Source organism: Dromaius novaehollandiae, chromosome 9 (assembly GCF_036370855.1).
Source record: "Dromaius novaehollandiae isolate bDroNov1 chromosome 9, bDroNov1.hap1, whole genome shotgun sequence".
In the NCBI taxonomy this organism is placed as follows: Eukaryota; Metazoa; Chordata; class Aves; order Casuariiformes; family Dromaiidae; genus Dromaius; species Dromaius novaehollandiae.
The window spans coordinates 11,048,446-11,072,704 of NC_088106.1; the positions used below are offsets into that span (position 1 = coordinate 11,048,446).

The window sequence follows — 24,259 nt, forward strand, 5'->3', positions numbered from 1 at the left end:
GCTGATGCTGGGCCTTGTGTTTTGGGATGGAGGATCAGATGGAGAAGGGAGCTTCAGAAAATAAAGTCTCAGCTTTAATATAGCTAGCCCTTTATTTTAGAGCCAAGGTGGGAAATGCCCACGTGATAAGGAAAATAAGATCTTCCCATACAGACGTGAACAGTATTGTACAGAAATGTTCCCAAAAAATATATTTTGCTGCAGTGTTTGGAGCTATAGCCAAATGCTATATTTGAATATGGATAGACGGTTGGTTTCTACTTGAAATTAAAGATGTTTTCTGAAAAGCATGGCAGGGTTTAAACAAGAACTGGGCTGTAAGCCTCTTATGGCTCGTGGTTACAAAAAAAGGCTGACTCACAGTGGGAGAGGAGATTGGGTGGGCACGTTCCCATGCAAGGCAAGTCTCCCAGCTCTCTGGAGATGTCTAGCCTGTTTGTAGAGATACCAAGCACCCAGAAATCCCATATGCTTCACTTGGCACAGTGAGTGTTTACTATTTCTGAAAGACTGGCTAAAGGGCTTCGAATGAGAGGTGTTTCTTTTGGCCTGTTTGTAGCGTGCAAGAGGAGAAAGAAAATGGCCTTACAAGTTTTTCCAAGATGCATGCCCAACTCAGACAGATGCATCCAGTTTCCTTGCAAGTGTGAGTCCCTGGTCACAGCAAAGCCTAACACAGACTTCGCTAATACCATTGCCAATCATATCATTTCTGCATTGAGCCGTTGCTGAGTGGTGCTCAGAAGCAGAGTTGTTTAGGAATTTTCCAATTAAGCATTTTTCGAATTAGAAAATATTAATTAAAAATGAAATATCTTGTGGGATACTCTTGGGTTTGGCAAATCTCATTTTCAGTTTAAAATGTTTTAGTGTGGTCAGTATTATATAATGAAACATTTTCTTTTTCAAATAAAAACATGTGGTTCTATAGGAAAAAATGTAGTAAGAAACATTGATATTTAAGTATGAAATAATACTGAAACATTTCAATAAGACCCAAACAGGTTTTGTTTCTTCCAGATTACCAGTTTTCAGAAATTGAGATAACCATTTCTGGTTTATTTCCTATTTAAGATTGAGGGGGAAAAGTGAAATTCTGAAACCTCTTGCAAGCCTGGAAAACAATTTTCCACCAAGCTCTCCTCAGATGAGATTGCAGAAATTCTCTTCTGTTTTCTCCTTCATCCCTGGCTCCCTTAACATGCAGTTCTCTTCAGGCTGCTCTCCAAGACAAAATCTGAGGCTGGCTGAGATTTGTGCTAATGGTGAGTGTCTGTCTTTCTTTTTTTCTTTCTTTAAAAAAACCAGTTTCCTAAGGCATTGAAATGGGCCTGATAAAAAGCAGCTTTTAAAATTCATTTTAGTAAATAGTTTGAAACCAGACTATGAAGTCTCATAACTGTAGGTTTGCCCTTAATTGTGCCTCACTGACAGCCCATTTTCCTTCTCCTCTGCAACCACTCTCCTTTTTCTTTAAGAGCAAAACATATTGTATTTTACTTTTGACAGATTTGTGGGGTTTCTCACGAATTGAACAAGATCTGTAGGTAAACAGTGTCACCTAGTGGATAAATTGCATCAATTTTTCCAAACTGGGGAAGAAGTTTGTCCATATGGTTTTCCATTTTGTCCTAGAAAAATGTTGCTTCAAATCAGAAAGAGCACTGTACTGAGGAATGGGATTATTTCCAATTCGCTGTAAAACTGAAGATGCACAATGCGATGGCCAGCACTGAGCTGGAATATGTAAGTAATGTGCACGGGCATGGATCCAGTTACATCTGCGGACACAAAAGGGAAGAACAGATTCTCTAGCTCAGCGCCTGAATTGCTGAAGGTTAAAGCAGCACAACATGAAATACTTACTGCCTGGATCTGCAAAGGTGCAGTGGGTTCCACGGTCACCACTGCACCCTTAGCTGCACCTCTCTGGGCAGAGAAAATAAGAGTGTGTCAGAAAGCAGACTGTTTGTGTGGTGAGAGGAGGCTCCTGAGCAGGGAAGACAAAAAACTGCAAAGCACTGGCAGTGAGAAATTTGGCAGAAAGCATCTGAATGCTGGGGAAAGAGTATAATAAGCTCCATGGAGGATGGCAAAATCCTTCATCCTGGGAGGGTGGGACGATGACTCTGGGGATGTGGTGGTAGGTGATCTATGAGAAATGCTGCCTAGAGAGAGCAGGAGATACAACAGGACTTGAAGTGCCTTCTGAATAAACTCAGTGTTGTGCTGAAGAGTATCGTTCTGCCCCATGGCCTGTGCTAAGCAGGGAAAGGTGAAGGACTACCCTCAGATACCCCTGCACCCTTCCTTGCACCTTAACATAGCTGGCTACCTGTGCTGCTCCTCTCCCCAGGGCAGCAGGAGAGGAGGCAGTAAGGACCTCTCAGTGGGAGCAGGGAGCCTCTATGCCCTGGGCCGTTTGGGCGGGATGGTGTCTGGGAGAAGCGCTCTGCTGTTATGACCCAGTATAGGCAGACATGGCCTCTCGGCTGCTGCTGGATTATAGGATGACAAGATAATTCAGGTGGGAAGGGATCTCAGGAGGTCTCCAGTCCAGCTGCTTGCTCAAAGTAGGGTCAGCTATCCGGTCAGACCAGGTTGCTCAGGGCTTTAGCCAACAGTCTTGAAAACCTCTAAGGATGGAGAAAGACTGCAGAGCCTCTCTGGGCAACCTGTTCCAATGCCTGATTGTCCTTGTGGTGGAAAAGTCTTTCCTAATATCTAGTCAGGACCATTCTTATTTCAATTTAAACCCTTTGTCTCATGTCCATATCCACCCAGGTGGATGTATAAGATCCAGGTCTTACATTGGCATGGATTTGGTCAAAGCAACGAGCCAGGGTATTTTGAAAGGTATTTTAGAATTGTAGTCAAAATGATAGCTATCTAGTTTTCATAGTGCAGAAAACTTGAACTCTAGCACTTAATTGCTTTCCAAATTGGAGGAAAAAAACTTGTTCATTTTTATGGCAGGTTGTTCTGCTAAGTTTGTGCTTGGCCTCTATTTTTTTCATTTTTGAGGGTTGTCATTTATCAAATAGATGGTCTACCATTTTACCCAAAAAGGGTGAATGCAATTATTGTAAAAAGCTGCAGAAGCTCTGAATATAGGCAGTCTAAAATATGCTGCAAGTTAGGACACTTTCCCATCTGAATATACACTCTGTTTCCAAAACAAACACTGGCATAGCTGTATTTACTCTGCTTGATGCAGTCTTCCCTTAATCTTTATAATTTTTCTTTTTTGCAATGGTCTTCTTGGACTAGCTCCCACTGATCAAATCAGTAGAAGGCATCATCTGCTGGTCAGCACCATGGCACTGGCTGGCATAAATTTAGTCATGTTACCTTAATTATTCTGTGCCTCAGTTTACTTCTCTATTAGCGTTAATTCTACCCAAGCTTTCCACATTGCTTTTATCCGTGGGATCTCAGAGCTCTTTTCTCAGCTATCCTCTCTGAGATACGCAAATTATTACTAAATCAAATGCTTTTCATTTTTTACTTTCTCAACAAGAAGGGAACACTAATTCTTTTGCTCTTTAAAGTGTGAATGGAGAGGAAGTCCATTGAGTTCAGTGGTATTACAAGAGTGTGAAAGCAGTGTGCAAGTTTAGAAGCTTCTCACCTAAATTACTAGTGCAAACCAAAGTAAGCAAAAAAAAAGCCTGAATGGATCAAGGATCCTATTCCTGGGGACAACAGAAGGAAGGAAGGAAGGAAGGAATAGATGTAGCACCTGGAAACTGTTACATTCCTCAGTAAAGCCCCCCCCCCCCCAAAAAAAAACCTTGCTACCTCCAATATCAATCAAATGGATTCCATAGAAAAGGTGAATTTCTGTTTTTGCTTTTTTGTGGAGGCACTTGAAATAAAATCTGGACTTTATTTTTAACAATAAGAAAAAAAGAAAGTCTTGTTCCAACAGGAAATAATCATTCCTTCAGCCAAGGACATCTAGTCTGAAGTCCAAGAAGGGCTAGCGTACGCCCATAGCTGCATGTAATGACAGCCCAAACATCTTAATGTTCACAGGTTGGATCCCTGCCCTCAGCAGACCTGTGGGATGCTCTTCTGTGGCCTTCTGGCTGTGTGTGCTCTCGTAAGCGTGGGCTCTGATGGCATGAGGCTGAGCCCAGGGTGGCCTGCCCATTTCCCTGCGGGCGCAGGTCCTGCCTACAGAGGGGTTTAGCCAGGCAGCCTGCCTAAAGCTGTTGGTGCGTTGCCTGTGTACCAAATTCCCTTCCCTCTGCCGCAGCAATACACACTAGTGCTCTGAAACCCCATTTGGACCTGTTTATGTATGCATATGCCAAATGGTGGGAGAAGAGGAATGCATGGGCAAACGCCGTTGCCAAAAAGGCAAATTGCATTGTTCAGGTACGTGAGGAACCTCGGGCAGCCCAGGAAAGGATATTAAATCATTTAATCCCATTAATATCCATCCATCAGGCTGTCTGGGTGAATGAAGATCCAGGGCAAGCAGCAAGCTGAGGAAATGGACTGGTCATGAAATACCATGTGTGTGTGTGTGCGCACAAACGTGATGACTGGTTTGGAAACTTTCCATTGTTGTTCTCTTTTAATGTGAAATGGGTCTTTGGAATGAACAAAAATATTGACTGAAGTTGTCTTTTTTAATTACAAAACTATGTTCCTAGACAACTTGTTCTATTTCTCAGCTGCAAAGGAAAGTTAGAAAATCTTCGTTTTGGTTGTTTGCTTTTAAGCAAGCACTTCCTTTCTTTAAACGGTTAAACTCTCCCACTTTGTTGGTTTGTCATTTTCAGTAGTCATTTGCTGTCTTCAGTAGTTCTGATGTGATGATCTAAGGGAAAATAAGTCTTTTCTAAGTAGCTCTGTTAATGTTGTCCATGGAGGACATCCATGGCCCCCAGCTCCACATGGTCCATGGGAATAGGAATGAGCAAAGGGGAGGAGAGAGGCAGAAGGTAAAGTAGCAGCACAATTTATTAGCTTTAAGTAGAAGGGGGAGAAAAAAGGTTATAAATGTGTATCCTCTGTCTGAGCACCAAAAAAAGCAGCTGCTAGTGCTGTAGTAAAGGAGGCCATTTTTTGTTCATTTAAATAATCAGCACACACACACAAAAAAAGCAAAACACAAGGCTTACAAGCTGTCTGCATCCCATCTTTCAGAGTGGCCTCATCTGCTAAGTAGTCACATCCTGAGTCCTGGGGAAATGTGAGGACATAACCATTTCTTCTGAGGAAAAGTAAAACAGAAACAAAAAAAAAAAGAAACTGTGTTTCTGATGCTCCCCTTTTAAATCTGCTTCTCAATGCATATGGGATTTTTTTATTATATGCTATTTCTCAAGATGATTCAGCATAAGACATTGGGTAGTATGAGGTTTGAGGACATCAGCAAAGTTGAAGGGAGAGCTTGGAGGGAAGTATGAAAGCCTTTGTGTTTGCTCAGCCTTCCTACCAGCTGCCTGTTCAGATTTTCCAAGAGTGATATGAAGTAAGCTTTTCATCTCTAGGTCACCAGTTCAAATCCGGTCCTAGAGCAACCCACACTTTTCTGTAGGACAACATCTGGAAAGGACCTGAGGAAAGCTTTGCAAAGTTCGCTTCATCCAGGTTTACTCACAGCCCTCTGCTAGTAAAAAGTGTGTCTTCTCAAACCCTTTCCCTTTTGAAGAAGCAAAGAGGAGTTTCTGTGCTCCTCAGATGTCAGCTCAGCAGGGGAGCTGAAAGTCCTCATTAGGACTGATCATTTCATTACGTCCAACCATGCCTCTCTTGTCCAAGATGCTCCAATTCAGGTTGATTTAGGTCGATTCAATGAATCCTGCTGCCGGGAGCATGTCTGCTTTCTCACTCTTCTGCTGGGAGAGATTTCAGCCTCAATAATGCCTGCATTTCCTCTGGGATACTTGTATCTAACACAGGTTCAAGCTCCAGACTTCTGTTGTTCCTTTCACAGGGGCAGCAGAGAGGACCATGCACAATGTGTTGATATCACTTATGTTCTCTCGTTACATGGTTGAGATCCTCAGGGGGTTGGAAAGGACAGCAGACAGCTTTGGGAGCTGTCTCTGAGCCAGGGGTGTTCAATGGCATCTCCAAAATGTTAGTAAATCTCAGACCATTTTCACATGAAATGGCCATGTCAACACTCACTGTTGCAGTTGGTTTTACTGGATATTGGTTTAAGGCTGGCTGGATATAGACATTAATTTGCCCTCTTGTTCCTGCAGGTGAACTACCAGGGTAGCACATTAATGAGGCAACCAAGCGAAGGTGGCACCTCTTCTGTAAATGCAGGACTTCAGTCTGCAGTAGTTTCATTCCAGCACCTTTCCTCACAATAAAGGTAGTGGATATTCTTGTGCATGTTCTAAAGGTAGCATTAAATGGGATGTTTTAAGCCAAGAATATTTTCCCAGCTCCTGGAAAGGGTTAGACTCAAAGCCCTGAGCTGGGCAAAGTGTGTGATTGCCATCAAACTAAGCAGTCATGTTCAGCTTGTCTTGGATTTCTTTATATGAGACAGGGGATGATTCATAAAAGGAAATGCTGAGGCCACACAGGTTGTCAAGTCTCTAGTCTAACCAGGTGTAATGACTGAGGTTTTGCAGGAGAGCTGCGGTTAAGGGAAAAAATAACAGATCATGGATCAAATCCATGCCTGATGCAACTCCACCATCTTCACTAAGAGATTACCCCCATGTGAATCTGGCCCCATGTTCCTCGCTCATAAAATACAGTAAGATCCCTCCTGCAGCAGAATCAATTGGAAAAGAGAGAAGGAAAAAAAGCGTCCTTCCAACCCACATTAAAAATCACTTTTAGTTGCACAATGGGGCAGATAAAACCGGTCCTGCTAGACACCAGAGTACAATTTCCTCAGCATGTCATGGAGCAAAAAAAATTGGCCTAACCAAGGGGTCTCTTTCATCTCTGCTCAGTTCTAAACCATACAGGGAAGAGGGAAAATCATAAATATATCTATATAGATAGATGTTTGTGCTTCCTAAGTTGATTATGTCACCAGTGTGAGATCTGGAGGGCTTTAGGAGGAATTTTGCACAAACACAGAGTGCTTTAGAAATGAGGATTTTATTCCTTATGATCATTAGGCCTGTTTTTTAAAAATAGTAAAATATATCTGTTTCAAATGCCTACTGGAGTTTTCACTGCTGTGTGGTGTTTTCTGTCTCAGCTTTTTCTTCCCATTTGGCAGGTCTGTTGTGTACGTGAGCTCTACAGGAATGCAGAAAAGCCACCTGAGGGAGAAAATTGCTAATCACTAAAAATTACTAATCATTCTTTCACACTAAACAAATCCCACTGAGAAGTTTTTAGTTACACAAAGGTGGATTTTTTTTTCTTTCCCCTTTTCCCTCTTTCCCCCAGCTAATGATACAGAGGTGCAAAAAGGAGCATATCACATCCTACTATGCATTAGCTGAGGCATTTTCACATGGTAAGATCTAGGTCTGAGTCCAAAATACAAGCACAATAGACTGAAAATCTAATGCACACTGCTAGCACTTTGCAACCAAAATGGCAGGAAAAGGAATATAGACAGTCCTAGAATAATCTTTCTGAGGTTATTTGTATTCCAGTAACAGTGACGTCCCCTTGCTGAGACTGTGACCCCCGCCACTCCGATGCACTTGACCCCTGAAAGAGTTTACAACCTAAACAGACAAGACAGAAGGTTGGGAGGAAAAGACATCATTTTATCTACAGTTCTTATGGATAGGAAACTGAGTGTTTTTCTCATGGTTATTTGCTAAGTCCACTTCTCCTGAGTCCCACATCTTCGCCAGAGGAGCGTGTTCCCTCCTGATTCTGCTCACCCCCTCCCTGGTGTGCCCTTGCTTGTTCTCGATGTGGCCTTCGTGGGAAAGTGCCTGGGAATATGGCGCTTGTCTTCATCCCATTTTATTTCAACAGATCCATTCCCCTAAAACTGTTTGTTTGTTTCTGCTAAGGATTCTCAAGGATTCCTGATTCTCTTTCTGGCTGAGTTTTCTCTTGCTTTGGCAGGAGATGCTGGGCAGCGTCAGGCACGCGGCGGGTGAGGAGCCTGGGTGCTGGCTCACGGCTGGGACGTGTGCCCATGCAAACAGGTCCTTCTGCGTAAGGGCGTCCCACTCCTGCAGCCCTATGCTGTGGCCTCTCACTGTGTGTCAGAGCAAACTATATAGAAATTGTGACAGCAGACAGCAGCATTTCCTAGGGACTTTCCAGAGAAATATGCATTCCAGTGCTAATAGCTATGTAACTGGAGCTCCGAGGGGCAGGGAACTTGCCATAAATGAACAATCAGTGGCAGCCCTGCCTGTGTTGAATTATGCCATTAATGTGTGTTAAAAAAAATAATCAGATTGTAAACTTTTGCTTGCTTAATTTCACTTTGGGCCTCAGAGAGGCATTAAGCACCTTGTGCCCACTAGAACACGGGCATGTTTTGTTTTCATTCCTTCAGCGTCTTTGGAGAACGTTTCAGGCTTTGGATTTCACGGCCCGTGCTGGGCGGCCAGGGTTTCCTCGGGCTCAGCTGCTATGCAGCCGCCCCGCAGGTGTGTTCTCCCAGCGCTGCAGCATTCTTGTTTTTCACTTGAGCAGAAAGAAAACAAAAAAGAGCAGATTAAAGGCACTAACAGACAACGGAGGGCAGATGTGGCCAGACGTTGGGCCTGGGTGGCAGAACGAGAGTGTCCTAACACCTTCTTTGACAACTAATAGGAAACTGGGCCACAGGCTGAAACCTACTCTCTGGCTGGAGATTATCGTCAAATCAAGCTGGGAGACCAAGGACACAAAATCGCCATGTTTTCGGTCCACCGTCAACAATTTCATTGTGACATGGTTATAGATGCTTTACTGGTTAAGAGGTGCTGTTTTATTTATTTTGACACATTTTCTGTGATTTGAGTCTTTGGACCAAATTTAGGCATGCTTTAAGTCAGCTGATCTCACATACATAACACTTGGAATAGATTTTTTTCCACTCCTGTTCCCCTCTGGCTTTTTCTTGTATCCATAGACACAACAGACTTTGCCTAAACTGAACCTAGCGAAGATACAATATATTTTCTATTACTGCTGTAAACTAGTCTTTTGTATCACTGGTGCCTATTCAGGTTGGAAAACGCCATTTATTGGTCAATCAGAAAGACATATTCTTGCCATTGCTTCATGCCCCAGGGGTCCTGATGGGCTCCAAAGAAGCCACCGTGGAGCATCCCTTGCGTTGGCTGGTGATTACAGAAGGCTGTATCTGTCCCAAAGCCACAGTGAGGGCAATCGAGGTGACCCTCTTCCCTGTGTTGAAGGATGAGACACACTTAGTAAAAGCCCAAACAAGGAGATCTTCCTTGGTATCTTCTGCTATGTGTTGGTCTCTGCATCCGGCAGTAACACTGAGATCTTCCTTGAACACCCAGGATCCCAAGAGAGTGTACCAGAGAAGTATATCCCTGAAGAGGACCAGCATCTTTTATGTGGACCAGGATCTATGGGTGAGAAAATCAATTATATAGGTACTTTTATACTATTGTAACCACAGTACCCAAGGGTCTGTAACCCATAACTACATAACTTATAACTACATAACTTCGTAACTACATGAACTTAAAAAAGAATCTCATCTGTAGTTGACCTGGCATCGGATGAGGCACAACACCACATGCCCTAATCTCCTCACACAGTTGCCAGGGTGAAGAAATCAACAGCCATTTGCCAGGAAGCTTTATAAATGCCTCTAATGTCCTTGAGCCAAGAGCACATTGGGTTGGTATACAAATTTGTATATTTGCCAATAAAACATATATTCACGTGTCTTTAGGCTCACACTGCCTAGTGGATTTCCTCTTCAAATGCTACTCAAAACTGGGGGGGGGGGGAAATTAGTAGTGAACAGCTTGAGATGGCTGACAGGGCAGAAGGAGACACTTTGCATTTGACAGAGTCACGTCAAGCATTTCTCCACATCAGTTCTGGCCATAGATGCAGCATCTGGGCAGTAAAAGCAGTTTTCAAGACTGAGGGAAGACCAGATTTGTTCATCATTGGGCATTCCCTTTTCTCTAAAACTCGATGCAGTTATTTTTGTAGACACCAGCTGGTTTTGCCTGCAAACTTGTGAGTGGTGTATGGGTCTGAAGGACAGACAGCAAGGAAATCTAATTTCAGGAGAAGGAAGATTAAAGGAGATCCACAGAAGTGAATATAAGGACAGCACTGCAAAGCTGCAGAATGCTTTGTGGCCAAAACGTGCCATTGCCATTATCAGCCAGCCATAGCTACTGGTGTCCGTAGGTGACCGTGTTGCAGCCAGGTGGCTTAGCACTAAGTACAAGGTGCTTATTCAGTCTAGGTAAAATACACTATGGTTTACTCATTAGCAACCAAAATGCCACAATTAATAGAGCAATTTATTAATACAAAGAGAGAGTCGCAGCTAAGCAGGGTGTTTAAGAGTATGCAGTTAAATTAATTTAGAGTTAACGAGGTGGCTAACTAACCCTGGGTAAGAGCATGCATCCATACAGCAACTTTTTGAGAGAGGAACTTCATCATGCCTTATAGGAGTGTAGCTGCTGGTTTTTTCTTCTGTTTCCTGAGCTTACTGGAGTTAATGTGTCCAAAGTAGGAAAGAACTGTTTTCTTTTGCCCAGGTAAGGTTTAAATGGCCTTTCTCACATCAGCTTTTCCTCAGCTGACCATCCGATAAGTAAAGTATTGTAAAAATATACTCTTTTTTTTCCTCATGGCTTGTACTCGCTGAATCTTTCCTATGTGCATAGTCAGGGCTGTCTTTTCAACAAGTTTAAAAGAGATTTAGCATGAGATCATAGACTGTTTTTATAAAACTCATACAAAAGTCTATATGGGCACTTTTATGATTCGTATAGCTTAAATTGTTTGGGAAACCATCTAAGCTCAACCCAAATAAGTTGTTAAAAAACAAGATTAAAATATTTTCTCAGGGGCTTGTACTGGTTGTAGTTTAAATGTACACGCAGCTCCTGACTCTTCCTCGCTGTGTATTTTGCATAGCCAGCTATGCTGCGTGCAAAGCAGGTGGAGAACTCCTTGAGCTGGCTAAGCTTTTTAATTGCTCCACTGAGAGTGACTGAGGAAGAAACAGAGCAATAATAAAAGCATCTGTTGGGTTGGTATTCCACAGGTGAGGTAACTTTCTGCCCACCAGGATGGAGGAGATGCTATAAAAGGAGGAAAAGCAGACAGGTAGGAGTAATTAAAACAAAATGAAACAAACCCAACAGAACCCAACCCAACCCTTGGGTAAGAGGTGTTGTATGGGGTGATTTAATTCAATTATTCGCAGTGAAAAAAGAAATGGGTATATGACTTCTCATCTGTTTTTTTTTGTTTTGTTTTGTTTTTTTTTTTTTGACTAGGGTTTTACTTCTTTTGCTCTGAGGCAGATTTCCTGATTTCTTGAGAGCTGTGGAGCTTTTTGTCCTTTGTCAGGTAGGAAACGCTATTGTTTTAACTGATACATTTTGGTTTCATGAATAGTGGGGGAGGGGAAATCTCAAAACATTATGCATATCTGTTCTGTGTTTCTGCTTGACTATGTTTATTGTATGCTCTTTGTCAGCTCATTTCATCTGCTGGCTTTTTTTTTCTTATTAGATGTTCAAACCAACAGAGATTGATATGCACTGAAATGTCACCATAATGTTCTGGGGTTTTCTTTTTTTATATCACCGGTCATTCTGTCCTAACCCTAGATGTATGCACTGAATAACCGCATTGTTCGTTTATAATGTCCTTGGCTTTTCTATAGCCTTGTCCCTATGATATTACTTGTGGACACAGTAGGCTGGATTGAAGACAGTGAAGTTAAAAGTGGTGATGTATGCAGCTATGCAACTGTGAGAAGAAATGTATTGATTCCACATACTTCCTTTTCTAACCTGCTGTAAGGTATTTCATCATGCAGGACATCATGGAGATCTTATATTTGTTACTTAACATACGTTGAAAGGTCTGACTTCTCTTTCTTGCTGGCTTTCTGAATGGAAAAAGCTGTTGTTAACATGTCTTGTGTGTCAGAGATCAGGCTGCGCATGATAGCTTATGAAGCTTTGAACGTATATAGTAATAGACAGGAATGGCAAACTATTATATTAATGTAGCTGAAGCATGAAAAGTGAAACTATTGACCTTGCTAGCTCTGCATTTGGGGCAAATGTTACTGCAGCGAATAGAGTAACTTTAACTAGCGTTAAACAGGAGTTGTTTTGACTTTTTTTTCCTTTTGTTTTGTTTTGCACAGATAAATGTGAATGCTTAAAAAGGGCTAGGTGAAGAACTAAAGATGGTTGCAATTTTGCAAACGTCAGGAACTTGTATGTGTGTGAAAATTTTTGCTGCTATTTCATTATTGGCCCCTTTGTCCAAAATTAAAGTTATTTCTATTGGCTTTGTAAGTCACTGAAAAAGCCTCTGTTACTTAACTTTATTTCTCTGAAATAATGCTGTTTTAAAAAAAATCCTTTACCATCTCTCTTGCCTGGCATGGTTAGGTAATCATTGAATGCAACAAGTAGGTATCAATTAGGTGATTTGACATGACACAGGTCTTGATCTCCCAGAGACAAAAGGTCCTACAAGTTAGTGCTTGGTTTCTAGAGCATACAAAAGATACTGCAAAAATATGGTGTCAGATTTAAAAAAAAAAAAAAACCCTGTGTTGTGAGGTGCATATGAGCTACTGAGAAAGCTCAGGTGCTGTACATCCTTCTTGCCAAAATCCAGTATCAAAATTTTCTTCAAGAGGCAGTGTGTTGAAAAGTAGGGCTTATTAATGGACTGTTTCCAGGCTCAGTGATGTTATGTGCCTATCCACGGCCTTTATTCCGTGGAAGTGGCTCTTGCCACGGAGCTCACTTAGATTGTCTTCCCACTGCGTGGAGCATCCCAATTGCTTACATATCTGCCAGCCCTGGCAAGAAGAAACATGCTGGGGGCGTGGTCGCCCGTATGCCCTGCTGTGGGTTTGCGGGGCTCGAGACACTTGCTGGAGCTGAGGAGAACTGCCCAGTGCCTCTTCCACAAAGAAAAGCCCTTGTGCTCGAGCACGGTGCTGTTTCTCAGTCCCATGCGGAGTCTCTCGAAACAGCCCCCTCTCACCCCGCCGGCGTGCAGCTTCCTTGCGGAGCGGGGAGCGTCCGGGGATGCCCGTGCCGTGGCCATTAGCGCCGCGCCAGCAGCAGCCTCTGTGGATAACGAGAAACCCTTCTGCCTCGCTGCTATTAAACTGCTGCCTTTTCACGAGAGGAATCCTGAATTCTTCCTCCAGCCTAAACAAAAAAGTGAGCCTTTTATTCGTTTCATCATTATCTAGGGCTGCCACATTCAAATGATTCTCCAGCAGTCCCTTCATTTCTGAGTGCACACGTCGAGAAGGGATTGGAAGCCTTTTGATTAAGAATAAGAGGTGATGACACTACAACCAGTGCAGGGTTGTCATCATTACCGTGTACCTGCACTTCCACAGAGCTCGCGCTCTGGGTTGCCTCTGATATAAAGCTGCTGTACTCTGTGCCCTAATTGAATGGAACTATTTTATAAACACACATTCCCTGAATCCCAGAAAAGATCCTTTTAGAGGGGAAGATATGGGGAGGGTGGTGGGGAGGTGGGGAGCTAGATGGGCTCAGTTCCTGGCAGACCAATTTTGTCTGTGTGAGAGGGATTTCTTTGTTCCCTGCAAAACTGCTTGCTGTCTATGAGTGGATATGTCTGTCTTTTTCTTTCTCCCCCTTCTACAAGTCAAATGAATGATCTGACCACCCACTTTTAATCCTGTGATTTTTCTGCTTTTGGCCTGTATTACAATTCACCTGTGGCCACCTTTAGTGCATAGCTTGCTGCAAGTTTACACAAGGCGCCTAAGGGAAAACATCCGTTCCTTCCTGACCCCATTTGTTGACTGTTCATGTGCCTGATGCTTTAACTGCCTGACTTGGTTACAGTTACAACCTTTTGGTAGCAACACAGGAAGGAAACCTGCCATCTACCCATCAGGATGCTGTCATCTGTCTTGTACGATTGTATTCATGTCCTAAATCCACACCACTTGCAGCTGGAGCGATACTCTGCAGGTAACTTGTTTAGCATCCCCGTTTCCAAGAACGCTGTGCTGATGCTCTGAAACCTCCACAGCAATTTACTCTTTTCCAGGTTAACTTTTAAGTGCTGATTTTGACCCATATTCCTGTCCTGTCAACTTCCCTGTTCCCATGCGATACAACCGCAGCTGTAATGGGGAGGGATGGTGTGCCTGTGTCGCCAAGGACCCAGGAGCCATGGTGGACTGGTGCCCTTCCAGCCTTTCCTCCTTGAAACATGGTCCCTCAGCTGCAGCTCAATAGCAAAACTAATACCTGTTTTTAAATATCAAGGGCTCTCATTGTTAAGGAGACTTTCCATGGAGTACATATTTTGGTAAGAAAACTCTAAAGTTGCTGCATGAAGTTGTGTTAATAGACAATAAAATTGCAGCCGGTTCCTGGTTCTATTTCAAAAGATATGTATGAAATTTACTGCATAAGGGATGTTGAGTTAAAAGTGATCGGAGGAGTTACTTTTATCTTGGCTCACATACAGCATTACATTTACACCTGAACACAGGGTGAATTATCATCCAGAGGAGTTGAGAAGGAATCTCTTTTCTCCAGGAATGGCAATTATATTTGATTAGGTACATGGGAGCTTTTTCCTCTCCTGGCCAAGGAGCTGAGGGCAGTGCTTTGAAGACACCCAGCCTCATGATCAAGGTGTAAAGCATAATGACAAATGTGAAGTTTCTGCAGGGTCAGAGGCAGCTACAATAGTTCAGGGGAGAGGGCATCGGACTGGGACTTAAGAGGCTTGACTTGACTGCCCTCTTCTTCCACTGGTCTGCAGGACAAATCACTTCCTTTCTGTGCCACAGTTTCCTTATCTGTGAAATGGTGGTAATGAGCCTTTCTTCTTCATTTCTCTTTGTAATCGCTCCAAGAGCTGCAGGTAAAACATGCTATACGCGCACTTGGTATTACTGTGTTTGATTTGTGGGATTCTTTGTGCAATATCCTAGTGCAAGGAGTTGCTTCAGATTTGCACACAGAGGCTCAAGGACCACAGTGTTTTGTCACCCTGCTGTTAACAGCTCATCCCTGAAATCATTTGGATGTACAGGCAGTGCTCTGGTTTTGTTTTTGTTAGGATATCTGCAGCCTGCAATCTTAGTGCAACAGGATCTGCAAGTCAAGCATAGCCATCGAACAAAAGGACCCTGAGGAGATGTGTGTTTTTTGCATGCTCTCCTTCACAAAATGACCCCCGCCCCCCATCCTTTTGCCTCTGTTCTCTGCTGGTCCCCTGTCAAGAGGCCTCCTTGCCTATGGTCATCAACAGTTTGCCAACATGATGGGGAGGGGGAGGAGGAAAAATTTACCTTGACATGTGTGGTAATCTAAGCCTCATTCCAAATGTGTTTGCTTAAGCATTGCTAAGGGTCTCCTCCTTCCTCCGTCATTTCTCCCCTCAAGCTGTCTTTGTTTCAAGATTGGAGGTGATTGCTGGAGACGTGGGGATTTCCATGGCTGTGGCTGTTGTGATCTGGGCCCTCTTTGTTTGGCGACATGTGTGGAGTCCTGGTCACAATCTCCTCTTGTTGGATGAAATACATCAGGATGAAGAGTCTTAATTGTGAGGTGATACCCCACTGAGTGTCAGAGTAGGTGGGGTGTGCATGATGCTCTTTAGTTTGGGTCATTTGAAGTGATAGATGCAGGAGGATGGTAGATTTGTTCTTGCTGAAATCTGAGAACCTGCCTGTATCGGTGAATGTCACCCAGTGCTCAGCAAATGCATTCAGATGAAATCATTGAGATCTTGGGTTTCAGGCCTAAGTGATCACTACAGGTACTACTAGTTCCTGCCTGTGGAATAAACATTTGCTGAATGCAATTCAACATAATAACACTTTGTGCAGCAAGCAATCACTCATCACCCTCTGCCTCTTCTCACTGTTGTGACAATCCCAACTCTATCCAGACCACAAATATGTTAACCTCTCCTAGAAGTGTTTTACTAATAAACTGCTTAACTTCACTTTCTTTGACCAGAAGTCAGGGTGCATTACTTTCCTATTAAATGTATTTGATTTTACTGGGCTGTTTTTTCTGTCTGTTCTCTGGAGATAGTGAAGGGTGCTAACGGGAGATGCAGGATGTAGTCTTTCCACTAACAAGTCATGCAGGTAGTGCTTGGTGATGCCAGTGACCTGCAAAATGGCCTTGGACAGGTCACTTTTTTTGTTTTCTCCCCTTCCCTATTGCTCCAGCTCATCTGTTGAACACTGTCAGTAATTTGGGGCAAGATCTGTACAACGTATACCCTTTATAAAGAGCTGCAGGCTCTAATGAAATGAGTCTTTTAGTGGTTGATCAATTTGCAGAAGGTATTGCTGTTATCTGTACTTTTTCTTCACAGAAAGCATCAATTGCAGAGCAAGGACTGGAGCCAAATCTCTTGACTCCTGGCCCAGTATCCCATCTGGAATGGGACCTTGTTCTAGAGTTGGAGCTCCATGACACTATTATGTATTTGTGCAACAGGACTATTCACGGTAAGGAATGAAAGGGCCTTTGTGGGTTTTTTTTCTTCTTTTTAAAAAGAAGAAACCTGTTCCTGCAAAACCTGTATAACAAAGTATGGATAGTAGCCATTATTATGACTTCAAGGTTATGCAGACTATGAAAATGGAAAAGTTTGTCTTGCATTTCATCAGGCCTTCCTGCAGTATTTCACTCTGGTATAAAATTTGTCCTCCTCCTCTTCAGAATTTACAGAGCCAACCCCAAAATTAGGGATGTGTCAACTGCAAATTAGGAAGCATTTGACTTTGACACTAAAATTAATTAAACTGTTATTACATTGATCTCTACAGCATCTGTTCCACTTATATGCAGAAATGCTAGTGTGCACTACGGGGCCGTTTCATACTGGTGGAATTGGATGCTGTGATCAGCCATATGCTGCTAAAATTATTCTTTTGTCAGCATGTCTGCATGGAATTGCTTCAGGAGCTGGAAACATTCACAGCAACAATGTTCAGTGCTGAATGCTCAAGACTGTTGATGTGAAAGGGACTTTTGGTCTAGTTCTGTACTTTGCATACACTTGAAACTTCATATGAGTTGGTAAGCCTATTTCTGTGTGAGCATCTAAATGTGGGCTTATAGAGTGCTTGTGTTTTGAGATTAAACTTTGTTTACTTAATGGGGTATCACTTCTTGTGTAAAGCTCTGTCCAGCTCTTGTCCAGTTGAGTCCAGTAGTTCTGCTGTCACTTTGGGGGGATTTGGTCAGACCCAGAGAAGTCAAGACAGAACAAAGCAGACAAAAAAACCCTGCTAACTGTGCAAGTGGAAGATAAAGGTAATTAGGTTTGTTTATTGGGCAGTCCTTGCTGACCTATCTGTCCTATGCTTGTAGAGCTTATAGATAGCACAGTTGCAGGCGATGAATTCTATCAGAATATAAATAACAGGTTTGTGTGTCAAATGACAGTGCTGGATTCATGCTTTGCTTTCCTCTACGGTCTGCATCCAGAATTTACAATGAGTCCCGATTTCACTAAGCATAAGGAATGTGAGATGATTTGTCAGATGCTGGGAGTAGATTTGGAGAGAAGAAAAATAAACCAGTATTGCAGTGTTCTGTAGAGCCATGGTAGGGGCACTGTTTCAGTCCCGAGGTTATCTGTATTCTTCCTAGTGTGGTCAGTACTGCATGTAGGCATTAAAAAAAATAATAATAATGACATGGGCTGAATTGATGCACGAGTAAAAATGCCCTGATGATGAGCAGAGCCTCATCTGATAGTCTGGGTACCTTCCATATCTGTAATTAGTCCCTAAATATGCACCTGAAACACAGCTGTTGCAAGCTTTTTTAGGAAAAGTGGCCATTTGAAAATGGGTATTGTGTTGGAGAATTTTCTTTTCAGTAGTTTGTGTTTACAGTTGAAAGCAATTCTCTTCAAGGCTTGAAAAGGATGTAATTATTTGCTTTTACAATTAAAGCCATAAAAGGGGCTAGCTATTGTTGCGTGCTCCTTGAAAACATGCTATCTCTTTTGATGACTGTGATATTATTAATCAGTTAATTATCATCACTGGATTAAAATAAAAATGCCCAAGTAAACACAAACGCCTTCCTTTTAAAGAATTCATCTGAATGCCTCTGAGTTTGCATGTATGTAGCTGAGCATTTATTATGGATGCGGTATATCTCTATACACACACCAAGCTCTTGCATACAACATGCACAAGTTGCAGCTCTGAGGAAAGCGTGCAGGCCCCTGAAAGGCTGGTGCTTTGTAACAGCTCCATCAGACGTCACCACAAGGTATTTGTCTGTCAGCAATGGCCAGCTAAGTGATTAGCTGACACAGCCACTCGCTATAGGGGTCACTGGCAAAACAGACAGGTTCAAAAATTTAAGACATTTGTTCCAACTCCTCCTGAACGTCTTGCCTACTTCATTAAGCTTTCAGCTCTGTGGTCTCGTGCAAGCAAAATAACACATGTTGGCACTTAAAACAAGCTGTTTAGCCTTTCAGGCTGTGGTGGGCAGAAATATTGCATTTTGCTTCTTTTGAGAGGAATTGGGGGGGGGGGGGGCCTTACTAGGGCTATATTTGCCACCTCTGGTAGAGCGGAAAGGCAGCCCTGCCTTCAAGGCTGATCACAGCGTGTATCCAAACTAGCACCAGCGCTACACGATAACTGTAATAAGTCCTGTAATTCTGGGCTCAATTTTTGTCCTGTTTTCACACTTATAATACGAAAAGTCAGATCAGTCATACTACGATTTTGTTTTTTGAGAGACAGAAATAGCTATCTAAATCCATATTTAAATGGGAGATTTCTGTGTTCATTGTGCTGTGTTTCAGACTTGACCTTTCCATCTCCTTTACTCCAGCAAATTTTGTGTGAACTGGAAGTAAGGGATAGTTTGGTCAAAAACATGGTAATATCCTAGCCCTGCAGATGAGTACTACAATTGCTTGCTATAACAAGCCATGAAACCTAATGCCCAAGGCCAACAATAAGCAAGTACCAAACAAAGATCTATGGTGGAGCTGATGGCTTAAGAAACGTACAGCCCATTCTCATTACAATAGGAAGGAAAAAGCTGGTCTGCTTTTCTTATCAAAGCTGCATTTGGCACTGAGTTGAGAGGGTTAAAAGTTGCCTTCCACTTAATGTTTAATTTTTTTTTTTTTTTTTTTTTTTTTTTTTGAGAATTACCCTACTGCTATTCTACATCAAAGTTTCATAAGGGCCTTGCTTCTTGAATTGCCTCCTCTGCACTCACGCATGTGATTCTCTCTTGAAGTGGTAATGGCTGGTGATGAAAGCTAAGGGATGGGCGCAAGGTGATCCGGCTGGCCAAAAAAGTTGCATAGATGGAGGAAGCTAAGGAGCAGTTTTCATGAAATATAAAAGAGGCAAGTGTGATTGAAAGTCGGGGGATATATTTAGATGGAACAGGATCATATCCTGTGTCTAGTTTCCATGGTGTCAAAGTTTTAGACAAATCCTTATATCATTTAAAAAAAAAATAGTAGATAGAAATATACTCTTTCAAATTTCGGTTATGTGTCAGAGGGGCAGTAGGATTTGAAGATCTTGTCAACAGACAAAGTAGAAAATATTACTCTTTGTGTCAGATTCAGTGCACAAAAGATACTACTTATTTGACAACAAATACAAATGTTGAGAGACACTAGCCAAGGAACATTTTGTACCATGTGTGTAAAAGTCCTTAAATAACGTAAACTGGGCTTAAAGCACCCTAAAAAAAGGCCTGTGTTCCTTTAATATTAAGTGTTTGGCTTTAGTCAGAGCAGAACAGCTCAGAATCAGAAAGCAAAACACTTGTTCTGTTGTCAGCTGCCCAAAAACATATGCAGCATCCCACTGGGACACATGGTTAAGAAGAAAAGCTACCACTCCTCCATCCACCTTGCCAGTCTCCTTTGTTTGTCCCCTCCCTGCAAATTTAACACCCATATTTTTTTAAAAAGCCTTAGCAAAAAATGGTGTTTATGTTCCAACATATCTATGGGTTTTTCTTCTTTAAAAATGGAGAAAAAAAATGAAACCCATGTACACTTTTTTTTTTTAACTTGAAAGACAGCAGAAAATTTATCACAGAGCACACAGCAGCATTTATTTCTGTATGTTTGGGAGTATGGCAGAAAACAAAGGTGGCCTTATTCTGACAAAGCTTGCGTAGGCTCCACTGCAGTATTTCAGTAGCCGTATCCTCGAACTATCAACTCCCTCAAGTTAAGCATGTCTATAGATGCTAGCAGCTCTCCAGCAACAAGTCATGGCTCTGGACTCAGGCTAATTACTACCGAAATCAAAGAAAGATGGATTATTTCCTGCCAGGAAGTGCTTGAGCTGAAACAGAATGAATTCTGCATGCAAAATTATTGGCATGATTTTTAGCATTCTTTATCCTTAAATGCTGAAGCTGAGGCAGAGGAAAACTTAAGCAATTTGCCAAAAGCTGAACAGAAAGCTGTGGACTACATAGGGATAGAGCAGGGGGATGGTGACTCCCAAGATGTAGCCATCAGCTGGCGGACAGCTCTGCCCCACCAGGACGCATCGTAAGGAAAATTAGCCACCTACATGAATTTTTTTTTTAAGGACTTTTTTCCTAGGATCTTCCTCAGCTGTTTTATTTGATGGCAGAAAATAAGGGATGTTAGCCAAACCTAAATATTCCTGTAATGGCCAAATGTTACTCAAGCACCATTACTAATGAGAGCAGGATTTGGCCCTGTATGTTTGTCCAGCAGTCTTCTAAAGCCCTGAGTCTGTGCTCTGCTCTATACTACTTGATGCTGGGTATTGTTCCCCACAGATACCAGGATAGATATATTCAGATAGGTATGTTCAGGTAACGGAGAGGTATATCCGTGTGAGAAACTCTAAAACTCATTGAATTAATTGGTAATTAGGAAGAGGCGGAGGAGAGAGTGTCCAACTCCCTCATGCTGAACTCTTGCAAGAAAAAGTCTAGCCTCAAGTACATTTAAATTTTTACTGCCAAGTTAAACCCCTGCACGAAAAAGAAATCTTACAATGGAAATGCTGACAGGTCCTTAACTATAGTAGCAGTAGCAGTCTCTGCCATAATAAAGATATTGCATGTTATCAATAATCCTCTTTTTGGCTGAATCCCTGTATTTCTAAAGAGAAAGGGCTTACTGACTGGGCAAATCTATTTATAAATTTTGTCTTGGCACAAGAAGAACCATACTGACAATGCAGTGGAGATCTGGGAAGGCAGCTGGGCTGACTGCGTGCAAGCAGCAAGCTGAGTGTCAAAGCAGGGCACTTAAATTTCCTCTCATTCCTCTAACAGAGGGAGTGGGGGGAATTAAAAAAAGTGCTTTCCTTTGAACAAGGCAGGGTCAGAGGAGTTACAAAAGATTGAGTAAACTGTCAGGCTTGGCTCACTGAGGAGCTTTGAAGGGTTTTCGGCTATTACTTCCCATTGGACAGAGTCATCTGAACTAGGTGCATGTGCGTATTTGCATTGCAGAGAGGGATGCATACAACTGCCCTGGCAGATAAGGACAGCCCTTCCTGGAATTTGATAATACTTTGCTCAGAATGAAACTATGGAGAGGTAAAGCTGGAAGGAAAAGAGATAAGATCTCAAAGAGGACATTCTTTTTTTCCCCTACATGTTTTTTAAAAAAGATTTTTTTATTTTTTTTTTTAGTTTGAATATGCTGTGGTAGATTTAACTTTTGTTTGCTTCTCAGTGAAGTCTCTTACAGAGGAGGTGATGGATCTAATTCATCAGCAGGAGAAACTGGTGGCAAAAAGTTGTAGCCCTGTACTTCACTGCCAGGTCACATCACTGATATTCCAGCAGAGGCTGGACTTTTTCCATTCAAACAGTAGCCAATGAAGATGACAATACTCTTTAGCTGAGTGAGCACTACCAAACAATTGGCATATTGTTTTTTAACCAATGAGATAGATAATAAAGCCAGCTAGGTATTTATTAAGTAGCTATTTTCCTCTGAGCACCAGGGATTGATGACTTTTTCCTCTCCTTTCTGCAGTTCCTTTTACCAATTCAGTGTATGCGTAGCACCAGTATTGCGTATGCGTAAGCACTTAGCTGCTGTGTGCTATAAGTTACCATCTTAACTCTGCCTGAAGACTTTCATTATTGCTCTTCACAACCCTTCTGTAGATTCTCTCCTTCTGGAAACCCTATCCAGTTGCAAGAGAAATATTTCCGGTGTTATTGATGGGGTTGGCAAAGCAATGTGGTAATGGAGTGTATGTAGAAGAAAAAAAGGGCAGGCTGAAATGGTGTGTAGTCTGTGAAAGATAGCTCCGGTAATGGCAAGATGGGCGTTTGGGCGGAGGCAGGGATGTGTGCGGTTAGCTCTGCTTCTCATTTTCTGGCCGCTGTGTTGCTACACAAATCCCACAAGTGCTTCACAACAAAGTACTTTATCAATATACCTTGGGCAGGATTTTTTTTTTTAAAGGGATCACTGGCATCCTAACAATGTTTGATTTCAGGCCAGAGCTGAATGGTTCTAAAAATCCCCCTCTGAACCTATATGGCAGTCCTCTATTACACGGATGTCAAATTTCCCTCTTCTCATACCCAAAGGCTGAAGTTTACTCAAAGCAGAACAGCAAGGATCACATTGCACTTGTCATAATAGCTTGCAATGTGCACCCAATAAGTAGGTCACTTAGCTGAATGGGATACTGTGTAAGTAGCATGTTTTCCATGAGAGACTTATAGCGAGTACCCTCCGGTATATGTAATCGTCTGTCGGGCTGATCCAATTCCCATGCACGTTTAAAGTAGGCCCTGTTGTAAATGGAGATGGATCAAGGGGCTACGTGTCATATATGAAATACAGATGTGTCTTTTTCCATGAGGGCTTACTGAAGCATCTGAGGAGGTCACATAAGACAGAAATTGATTGTACCAGTTCACTTTCATTCTGCACAGCCGTTTCAATGATCTAGAGATATTCCTCCAGAAAATGCAGGGTATGCAGGAGAGGAGAATAATGTATGTGGCAACATTAGCTTAGGACAACGATGAACTGTTCAAATCTTGCAAGTGACCTGCCTCTGACCTCTTTTGGAGATGAAAGGGACTTGACTGTTTCTTTTACATTTCTGTCTTCGTTCTTGGCTCGCTTTTGCAGAGAGGCTCAAAGTTATGGGGAAGATGATAAAGGCAAAATTTCCAACTAAAGCACAGAAATATTGAAAATCTTGCTGGAGAGTCTATAATTTGGGCAATTGTTTGACGATTGCTTTTGCTAGTGGAGCACGTTACTTCCAGCAGCCCTAGCTCTGGAAAGCAGTTGTGCTTCAGGGCCCAGAAGCTGTTACGCTCCTCTTGCTGTGCTGTGCATTTCCACAGAGCCACAGAAAATCTTCCTCCCTCTGTGGGGAAATTCCATCTGGGGAAGAGCATGACCCAAAGCGTTTAAACTTAAACTCTGACATGGCTTTCGTTTCCCATGAAAGATAACCTTTGGCTGTGAAGACCCAGGAAAGTGCTCGCTGCAGGAGTCATCCAGCTGAAACCCCAGAGTTCGGCTTGCTTCCCTCTGAGTTTTGAAGACTGCGACTTTAATTAGGAGGTGCCTTTGATGGGATCCACTAACACCTTTCCTCCTGGAGGACAGAAGTCAGACTTGTGGCTAGCAGGAGATGGACTGTGAAAGCCAAGAGACTCCAACTATAGCCTAGCTGAAGGTTTTGCATTGGAAAACCATAAAGAAGGGGACAGTGTCATCCTGAATTTAAAACTGTTTGCAATGTTGACAGTACAGCAATGACAAAGGACTGTTCTGCAGGGACAAGCTAGTCCAGCCACAGTTCCCGTTGTAGGAATTGCCTTCTTCTGGTGAACTTTCATTCAACAGTAAAGCACAACAGTTTCAGATAATAAAACAAAAACAAACAAACAAACAAACAAAAAAAAAAAAACAACCCAGCCCTCTCTAGCCTTTGTATAATTACATATGCTTAAAGTCTGATCAGGAGGTAAAGGCTAAAACATGTGAGCACTGGACACAACTGAACAAGATGCATTAGGCTTCCGGGCTATACAAACTCTGCAAATGGTTGGGGTTTTCTGGGGTTTTCGTTTGGTTTGTTTGTTTG

The 24,259-nt window shown here is 42.4% G+C and overlaps 1 long non-coding RNA gene across 3 annotated transcripts in view; it reads left to right on the forward strand.

Annotated features, from left to right (window-relative positions):
- The window catches only part of LOC112980125 (uncharacterized), an 81,203-nt gene extending 57,311 nt beyond the window's left edge, over positions 1-23,892 (forward strand). The window contains exons 7-15 of one of the 3 annotated variants that reach the window (XR_010390463.1): positions 1,075-1,265; positions 1,636-1,746; positions 6,228-6,343; positions 9,429-9,503; positions 11,174-11,235; positions 11,409-11,481; positions 13,995-15,719; positions 16,501-16,636; positions 23,618-23,892. This is a non-coding gene — a long non-coding RNA (uncharacterized LOC112980125). Of the gene's footprint in view, positions 1-1,074; positions 1,266-1,635; positions 1,747-6,227; positions 6,344-9,428; positions 9,504-11,173; positions 11,236-11,408; positions 11,482-13,994; positions 16,637-23,617 lie in introns of all 3 variants that reach the window. The other 2 variants (XR_003258358.2, XR_010390462.1) reach the window with 2 other exon arrangements.
- Positions 23,893-24,259: the final 367 nt, after the last annotated feature.